The sequence below is a fragment of the Asparagus officinalis genome, chromosome 8 (assembly GCF_001876935.1).
Source record: "Asparagus officinalis chromosome 8, Aspof.V1, whole genome shotgun sequence".
In the NCBI taxonomy this organism is placed as follows: domain Eukaryota; kingdom Viridiplantae; phylum Streptophyta; class Magnoliopsida; order Asparagales; family Asparagaceae; genus Asparagus; species Asparagus officinalis.
The window spans coordinates 119,102,689-119,113,265 of NC_033801.1; positions in this window are offsets into that span (position 1 = coordinate 119,102,689).

The following is a 10,577-nucleotide window of genomic DNA, read 5'->3' on the forward strand; positions in this document are numbered from 1 at the left end:
TGGTGATCTTTTTCATAATAGGTGTATCTGTCATATTTTAAATTTAATTGTTCAAAGTGTATTTACTGAAATTAAACCCATGCTAGAAAATGTTAGAACAGTTGCTTATATGCATAATGCTTCTGAACAAAGACTTAAAAGATGAAAATAATTTTGTAAAAGAACAAAATATAAATCCCAGACTAATTCCAAAAGATGTTGACCATAGGTGGAATTCTACCTATGCAATGTTAAGTGTAGCAATAGAATATAAAGACATTATTGTCGCGCGCCTTTGCGGAAGCCTTGCACGAACTCACAACGAACCTGTGATCACGAGTAGAAGAAAGACAAACTCTTGCACAAATCCAACCAATAAAGCCAAATCAATCCAAACACAGAGATATACGTGGTTCGGCAATTTGCCTACGTCCACGGGGAGAGGATGGGGAGATTTCACTAAATCAAGGAGAGTACAAAGGGTTACAATCACACAAATTCTCTCAAACTAACCCTCAACCAAAGATCTCACCTTGCTCACAATATCTCCCTCTCACAATGCTCAAAAGATTCCTCAATCTCTGATAAAAAACCCTCACAAATCGTTTCCCTATTTATACCAAAACAAAACCCCAATCAGACTGCAAATAGGAAACCTACGTATGCAAAAAACCCGTCGTAAGTCGACTTAACAGAGCTCACAAGTCGACTTGACAGAGAGAAAATCAACAACTGGAGAACACTTCATAAGTCGACTTAACAGACTGTTAAGTCGACTTGCCATAAGTCGACTTAACAGTCATGCTAAGTCGACTTGACAGAGGCTAAAATCACAATTCGGCTGCAGATCGTAAGTCGACTCGTGCACAGTGCATGAGTCGACTTATGCCAGTTTTTCTGGTTTTTCTGATTCTTTTCCTGATTTAATGTGTCGTCTCTCTAAACTCGGCTGCACCAATGCGGTTGCCTACGTACCCCCTCTCCCAAGGGATCAAGCCGCCCGTAGTTCATCCAAATGGCCGCCAACGGCCTCAACAATTACGAATGTGCAACAAGTTTCGACAATGATCAAACTTGTTGCTCGGAACCACCTTAGTGAGCATATCTGCCGGATTATCCTTCGTGTGGACTTTCACAATTTCCACATCGCCATCTTCAAGAACATCCCGAACGAAGTGATAACGAACGTCAATGTGCTTCGTCCTCGCATGAAAAACCTGATTCTTCGCCAAATATATAGCACTCATGCTATCGCAATGAATAGTGACGGATCGCTGCGATATACCAAGTTCTTCCAAAAGTCCTCGAAGCCAAATAGCCTCCTTCACAGCCTCCGTAACCGCCATATACTCTGCCTCCGTCGTAGACAAAGCCACCGTAGACTGTAAGGTGCATCTCCAACACACCGGCGCACGGGTCAAAGTGAACACATACCCCGTAGTAGACCGGCGCTTATCCAAATCCCCGGCATAATCCGAATCAACATAGCCAATGCATAGCTGCCCACCTGTAGTGTCCCGCTCATAAACCAAACCAACATTGAGCGTACCTCTAATGTACCTCAAAATCCATCTCACGGCGTCCCAATGACCCACTCCTGGATCGTGCATGTATCTCGACACCATGCTCACTGCCTGTGACAAATCCGGCCTCGTACATACCATCGCGTACATCAAGCTCCCAACTGCGCTCGCATATGGAGTCTTCGTCATCAACTCACGGTCTTCAACTGACTTCGGTGAAAGGCCAGCTGAAAGCTTCAAATGGGCTCCCAACGGTACACAAACTGGCTTCGTATCCATGCTAACATGGAATCGCTGTAGAACCTTCTTCAAATAAGCCACCTGTGTCAAACAAATCCTGCCCTTCTTCTTATCTCTGCCGATCTCCATCCCTAAAATGCGCTTCGCCTCGCCCAAGTCCTTCATCTCAAACTCATTCGAAAGCTGAACTTTCAACTCATCTATAGCTGACCTGGAACTAGAAGCAACCAACATGTCATCGACATAAAGCAACAAATAAATGTACGCACCTCCTCTCAACTTGCGAAAATACACGCAAGGATCAAACTGGCTCCGAGTGTACGAATGACCAAGCATAAAACCATCAAATCGCCTATACCACTGTCGAGGAGACTGCTTCAAACCGTATAGCGATTTCTTTAGCCTGCAAACCAACTTATCTTTCCCTGCAGCTCGGAATCCCAATGGCTGAGTCATATATATTTCTTCATCAAGATCACCATGAAGAAATGCTGTCTTCACATCCAACTGATCTAACTCCAATCCATACTGTGCCACCAAAGCTAGCAAAATCCGAATCGACGAATGCTTCACCACCGGAGAGAAAACCTCATTGTAATCAATACCTTCCTCCTGTGCATAGCCCTTCGCAACCAACCTAGCCTTGAACCTCACTGGAGTGCCCTCAATGCCCTCCTTCTTCGTGTACACCCACTTGCACCCAATCGCCTTCCGCCCCTTTGGAAGCTCTACAAGCTCCCATGTATCGTTCTTGTGAAGAGACTCCATCTCCTCCTGCATAGCCACCTGCCACGAATCAGCCTCCGAACTCTGCTCGGCCTCTCTGAATGTAGTAGGCACCATCTCATCGATACTCTCCACCGGAAGTGCATATGCAACTGTGTCGGCATACCGTGCTGGCACCCGTATGTCTCTCCTCTGTCTCCGTGCCGCAATAGAATCCTGAACCTGAGCCGTCGGTCCCTGATCCTGCTCATGAGTACCCGTATCCTCCGCATCACCGTCGTGCTCGCCTGGCGTCACCTCAGTCGGCACTCTCATGGATACTGCACTATCTGGACTCTGTGGAGCTGCATCAATCTCCACCACCTGCGAAATCTCCTCTGTCGGGTTGCTCTCCACCTGATGAGAGCTGGGAAGCTTCAAGATAGAAGCCTCATCGAATGTGACGTCCCTACTCAGCACAATCTTCTTATCAACTGGATCCCAAAGCTTGTATCCCTTGACACCACGCTTGAATCCTACAAATATGGCCTTCCTAGCTCGAGGTTCCAACTTATCAGTTCTAACATGATAATATGCAGGGCAACCAAATACCTTAAGCTGGTCATAGTCATGTGCTGTCTCTCCCGACCACATCTCCATAGGGGTCTTCCCCTCAATCGCAGATGAAGGCAGCCTGTTAATGAGGTGGCTCGCATAAGAAAGTGCCTCAGCCCAAAAGATCTTCTCCAAACCACTATGCGCCAATAAACATCGAATCTTCTCCAGCAAAGACCGATTCAATCTCTCTGCCACCCCATTCTGCTGCGGTGTATGACTAACTGTGAAGTGCCTCTCTATGCCCTCGTCTCGACATAGCTGCAGAAAGGGGTCTGAGGTATACTCGCCGCCGTTGTCGGATCGCAACGTCTTGATCTTTCTCCCAGTCTGCAGTTCCAATCTCTTCTTCCACTCCACAAACAAATCTAGGACTTCACTCTTATGCTTCATGGTGTACACCCAACATCGCCTAGAATAGTCATCAACGAACGTGACGAACCAATGTCGACCACCAAGTGATGCCGTCTTAGTGGGACCCCAAACATCTGTGTGCACGTAGTCCAAGATGCCCCTCGTCCTATGAATGGCCGTCCCGAACTTCACCTTCGTCTTCTTGCCAAGTACACAGTGCTCACAGAATTCTACTTTACCACTCTTGGCTCCCTTCAAAAGCCCCTGCTTGCACAATGCCTGCAGTGACTTTTCACCTGTATGCCCTAGCCTGTAGTGCCAAAGTCTGCTCATGTCCGCCTCTGAAATCGCCGAAGCAACCTGGCCAATCTCGGTGCTCCCCTTCAGATAATATAAATTATGATTTCGGACTCCCTTCATCACCACCAAAGATCCCTTAGTAACCTTTGCTACAGCATCCTCAAAGGTCACCCTGAATCCCTTCGCCTCCAAAGCCCCCACTGAGATAAGATTCTTCTTAAGTTGAGGAACGAATCTCACCTCCTTCAGCTCACGGACTACTCCATCGTGCATCCGAATCCTCACAGTACCTATCCCACGAACGCCACAGGATTGATCATTTCCCATGACCACAACACCCCCATCGAGTCTCTCAAATGATGAGAACCAATCTCGCCTAGGAGTCACATGATAAGTAGCGCCAGAATCAAGCATCCACTCCGATGCATCCAAATGGTTCACCTCCGGAGTAATCAAAAGAGAAAAGCTCGAATCATCGGAATCATCGCCTTTCGCAACATTCACCTCATTGGCCTTCGGGCCCTTATTCTTGCTATTCTCCTTTTCTTTGACTTTCGGGCAATCTCTTTTCCAATGTCCCTGCTCCTTGCAGAATGCACATTGATTCTTTCCAAGCTGGTGACGACCTCTTGACTTTGACCTCCCTCTGTTTCCACCTTTCTGATATGAGCTTCTACCTCTCGCCGACAAGGCCTCTCCTGAAGTACTAGCGCGGGAAGTCTCCTTATCCTTCCTCCTCAAATCATAGTTCGTCAATGCGTTAGTCACTTCACTATAAGTGATAGAAGATCTCCCGTTCAGCAACGTAAGCACGAAGGTATCATACTCCTCATCCGGTAAGGAGCCCAAAAGAATAATAGCCTTGTACTCATCTGTGATCTTCTCATCCACGTTCGCCAAGTCCGACAACAACTTAGTGTAGTTGTTCACATGAGCCGCAAGCGAGGTACCTCTGGACATCTGGAATCTGAATAACCTTCGCAGCAAGTGCAACCGGTTCTCAACACTCTTCGTAAGGTACTTATTGTTGAGAATTTCCCACATCTTCATCGCAGACGTCACCCCAATCACATCGTATTTCAGCTCCTGTTCCAAACAGGACCTGATCACCCCGCAAGCATTTCGATTCATCTTTTCCCATATCGCTTCTTCATACTTAGGTGGCCTCACATCGACCATGATGGTCTCCTCCAGATTTTGAGCATTGAGCGCATCCTGTACGTCGCTCATCCACAAACCAAAATTGATCTTGCCGTCATATTTCACAACACTAATCTTAGTGTTCTGAAAACCCACTTGAACTGTGCCTGTCATCTTGCTGCTTTCACCAATTACTTCACCCATAATCACAACTTCCAAATTGTAGAGAAAGATCCAAACTTTGAAAGAATAAGAAATTACCCAACTGAACCCTAGATTGGATTCCAAATAGAACTCCTAACCACACGAGGAAAGCGAGATCTTCAACGGCAACTTCAAACCCTAACTCCACCAAAGCCTAGAACTCCAAGAACCAAGCTTCAAACTGAATCTTCCTCCACCTAATCCAAAACCCTAGATCTGAATCTGAGCTCTGATACCACTTGTCGCGCGCCTTTGCGGAAGCCTTGCACGAACTCACAACGAACCTGTGATCACGAGTAGAAGAAAGACAAACTCTTGCACAAATCCAACCAATAAAGCCAAATCAATCCAAACACAGAGATATACGTGGTTCGGCAATTTGCCTACGTCCACGGGGAGAGGATGGGGAGATTTCACTAAATCAAGGAGAGTACAAAGGGTTACAATCACACAAATTCTCTCAAACTAACCCTCAACCAAAGATCTCACCTTGCTCACAATATCTCCCTCTCACAATGCTCAAAAGATTCCTCAATCTCTGATAAAAAACCCTCACAAATCGTTTCCCTATTTATATCAAAACAAAACCCCAATCAGACTGCAAATAGGAAACCTGCGTATGCAAAAAACCCGTCGTAAGTCGACTTAACAGAGCTCACAAGTCGACTTGACAGAGAGAAAATCAACAACTGGAGAACACTTCATAAGTCGACTTAACAGACTGTTAAGTCGACTTGCCATAAGTCGACTTAACAGTCATGCTAAGTCGACTTGACAGAGGCTAAAATCACAATTCGGCTGCAGATCGTAAGTCGACTCGTGCACAGTGCATGAGTCGACTTATGCCAGTTTTTCTGGTTTTTCTGATTCTTTTCCTGATTTCTCCACAATTATAACTGATTTTATAAATTATTATGCTTCTAGTTCTAGTTCTGGTAGCACTTATGAAATAACTGAAGATGAATGAATAATTATATGTAATTTAAATAAAATGTTACAAGTTTTTATGATACTACAATGTTATTATCTGTTTGTTATTATCCAACCATTACTTTAGCTGCTTTACAAATTTTAAATATTCAAATTTTTTTTTAGAAAATATCGTATGGATGATACTTTTGGATCTATGATTTTTCAAATGGAGAGCAAATTTAATAAGTACTTTAGGCATATTCCTCATATTTTTGGTTTGGGGGTTCTTATTGATCCATGCTTGAAGGATATTGACCTTCGAAGTTTGTTACAATCCTTGTATGATAATCAGATTATAGACTTAGATGATGGAACCACCCTTACTACCACTACTACTCATCATTTAGCTATTAGAAATTATTTTCAAACCTTATATGATGAGTATGCAGCTAGACATGGTGTAGCTACACAACACTCTACAACTTCGGTTTCTTCAAGCTCATCCCGAGGTAAAAGTATAAATTTTGATAGGTATGCAATGGTAGCTGAGCTAACCGGTGGATCTGAACTTGGATCGTCATCATTGGAGGTTTCTGAAATAGATGAATATTTATCTGCTTCTTTAGTTAAATGTCAAGGAAATACTTTAGATATTTCACAATGGTGAAAAATATATGGATCAGTTTTATATCCTATACTTTCTACCATGGTTCGTGACTTACTAACAGTGCAGGTTTCGACGGTAGCTTTGAAATCCGCCTTTAGCATAGCAGGACGTTTGATCGACAACCACATGACATGCTTAGATCAGTATACTGTACAAGCGGTGATGTGCTTACAAGATTGGTGGAGGTATGAGAAGCGAACACAAGGTATCGATCAGATGGCTGGAATTGAAGATAAATTTGAAGAATTGAGACTAGCAGATAGATATAAAGAATAAATAATATTCATCAAATTGTAATTTTTATATTTTAGCTTAAAATTTATAAAGAATTATTTTGGAAATAGTTACAAATGATAGTGATATAGGTGAGTATGTGCCAACCTAGTTGGGATGTACTTATCTATTGTGATGCGATGAATTCCAAAATAAATTTATACTTATAATTTGTAAATGATTTATTAATTATTAATAAAGAATTTATTTTTATAATTTTTTATTTGTAATTTATGTCATTTTAAGTGATTAATAAAATTATTAATTTTTATTAATTTTTTTGTCTTTTTTTGTATAATTTAAATTTTAAATAGAATTAAAAAAAGAAAATAAACCAGCCTGGCCCGGATGAACAAGTCTATATTTACCCTCTTCTTCTGATGAATAAGACGATATATAGGAAATACTCTCTTTTGGTTTAGAAGAGGGATATTATACGGTGGATTAATAGCCCCCTCCCCCTCCCCCTCCCCTTGTTAAGCTAATCTGGGAAACTACACCTTAAAAGGTCGATGAGAGCTTCGGGTATCAAACGCTAATAAAACCCTTTAAAATTTTAACATGTACATATTTCATATTTAAGAAGATTTACCACTAAAATGCACTTTTTAATAAGTTATTTCCTAAAGAAACTAGTTCATAAGTAAAAGAAACTCCTAACTCACACACCACGCTAGACGCCATTCTGATTCGGAACTTTGAAATTTCAATACGTATCTTATTCATATAGAAAGTTTGACCAGCATAATTGATTTTTATATAAGTAAATAGTTTGGAGTATGGGTGGCGCTATCGGAACCCAAAAATATGAGACTCTATACGAGACATGTGAGGTGTCGGCTCCATGTCCCATGATGCGAAGCACTGTTCATGAACAGTGTATCATGGGACATGGAACCCATGTAGGGTCCAATGTTTTTGGGTCCCTAACGTATTTTTCATATCCTTTGTCATTGAAATGTAAATTTCAGCTGCTTTTTGTCAGACCATGTCGAGCCCACCCACGGGTTTGCTCGTGACTGTGGCTCAGCCTCCTGGATTTAGCTGTGTCCGTGGCCTGTTATAATTGTAATTATAATGCAAAATTTTATCATGTAAGAATAATTGTTATCATACACGCATCGTCGTCATAGCTACATTTGTTCGGTTCAGTTTTAAAATTTTTAGCTTGTTCTCCCATTCAAAAGGTTGCAACCATAATTTGTGATGATTTTTTTTTGGGGAAATTGCTTCTCACCCCCAATTTCATTACGAGTGTTCCATCATCTCTTAAGACTTTTTCAACGCTCCCAAATTTTTTTCTTTATTATTCAAATATTATATTTTATAAACTCTCCACATCATTCCCTTTTAAAATCTACCTTTCAACCCAATTTTATTTGATTTCCTGACATTTTAAGTGGAAATGATTTCCATCCAAAAAGTGGTGTTTCTCCCATTTTTAATAAAAACTTTCCTAAATTTTTTTGATAAGAAAAACAAAGAAATAGAAAATTTACAGAGAATATTTATTTATTTATTTATTTTTGATGGTGTCAAAAAGTTTCCGAAAGATTTCCATGGGTTTCGCTCGAAACAAACACGTCCAACATAGTGATTAAACTACGATTTAACTCACAAATTGACCAACTAATTATTTTTACCCAGAATAAATTACATATTTAGCAGTCTAGCTATAGGGTTGGGTGTTTGGCCGGGTTGACACGTGGGTCGACCCAGCCTAGCCCGCAATGGATCACGATCCAGTTCGGCCCACTAGACCCATAGTGGGTCGGTCCCGACTCGACCCATGATATATCCAGGTCATGAGCCGTGCTGGGTCCAGCCCCATACTCGGGGTCAGAAAAGTAGGCTCGGCCCATGCCGGCCGAGTCCACGCCCGATCCGGCCCAACCATCTAAATCTGCAGTTAGCTGCCAACAAATCTAAAAGACCATAGGTATTTGGTTCATTTTTGGCCTATTGAGAAACAAAACAACGATATTCAAGCTCACTGTTGTCTACTTGGAACCGGCCTGGCCCACGCCCACGCAACATCAAACTATTATGCGTGGAGTATATTAAAATCTCCACGCGCAAGATTAAACTATTCTATTTTACATGAAAAAAATATATACATATAATCTCAAATGACATAAAAAAACAAGCATCATGTGCCGACGGGTGCTCGACCATAATCTAGCGAAGCTCGCAACTATTTGCGATCAGTAGGTCCTTTTTCAAACTCGAGGTCGAATCCCAAATCAATGTGAGAGAGAGATATATGCGAAACCCCCTTGTTTAATTTGATAGGTATATAAATAAGGTTAGAATTTTAGCCATCATCAAAGTTACACGTGACATGCAAGGATCGCAAACAAACTTTAACAAAAAAACTGGGCTAGCACTAATTCTCTCCCAGTTTTGCTTGTTATTGCATTTGATTAAAACTGACCCATTTTTTTCAAGCAAAAATTTGGGCTTTAAACTTGTTCTTTTCCAAATCACCTCCTATGGTCTAATTTTTTACCTAATTTAGGATAAAATCTAAACCATGATTAATCTTAAAGATTTTGTCAAACTAATCTTAATGTCTTCCGATTTGTAACTTTCTTTTGTTATATTTATACCTTTCTTATTAGAATTTTCTTACATGAAACTTCCCGCGTGCACTACAGGATGGAATATTTACCCTCTTCTTCTGTTGAATAAGACGGTGTATAGGAAATACTCTCTTTGAAACTACACCTTAAAAGGTCGATGAGAGCTTAGGGTATCAAACGCTAATAAAACCCTTTTAAAAATTTAACAACATGTATATATTTCATATTTAAGAAGATTTACCTCTAAAATGCACTTTTGAATAAGTTATTTCCTAAAGAAACTAGTTCATAAGTAAAAGAAACTCCTAACTCACGCATCACGCTAGACGCCATTGCGATTCGGAACTTTGAAATTTCAATACGTATCTTATTCATATAGAAAGTTTGACCAGCATAATTGATTTTTATATAAGTAAATAGTTTGCAGTATTGAACGGTCTCACTTTTTGTTTGAGATTAGAACGCCGACGAAGCAATTTATGCGCATGTATATCTTTGTCATTGAAATGTAAATTTCAGCTGCTTTTTTTGTCAGACCATGTGGAGCCCACCCACAGGTTTGCTCGTGACTGTGGCTCAGCCTCATTGATTTAGCCGTGTCCGTGGCATGTTATAATTGTAATTATAATGCAAAATTTTATCATGTAAGAATAATTGTTATGGCTTTCATATCATACACGCATCTTCGTCATAGCTACATTTGTTCGGTTCGGTTTTAAAACTTTCAGCTTGTTCTCCTATTCAAAAGGTTGCAACCGTAATTTGTGATGATGTTTTTTTTACGGTCCTCGCTCCGATTATTAAGATATATTTTATGAAAGATTATACCTAGTAAAGAAAATTGAGAGGCATTTCTGTACAGTGTTTATCTTTCCTTCCTCTCTCGCAGAGGAGAGTCCATGCTTGATAGTTATGTTTAGGCGTATCTGAAAATTTTAACGTAATTTGTATCTGAAAAATTTAACGTAATTTAGGTAAAAGAATGGTAACGATACTGACTTACGAATACATAGGCCTATCCAACCGGTCCTGGCCCGGCAAACCGGGCCCGGGTCGGTTATTTTCTCTTTTTTTTTGCTTAAA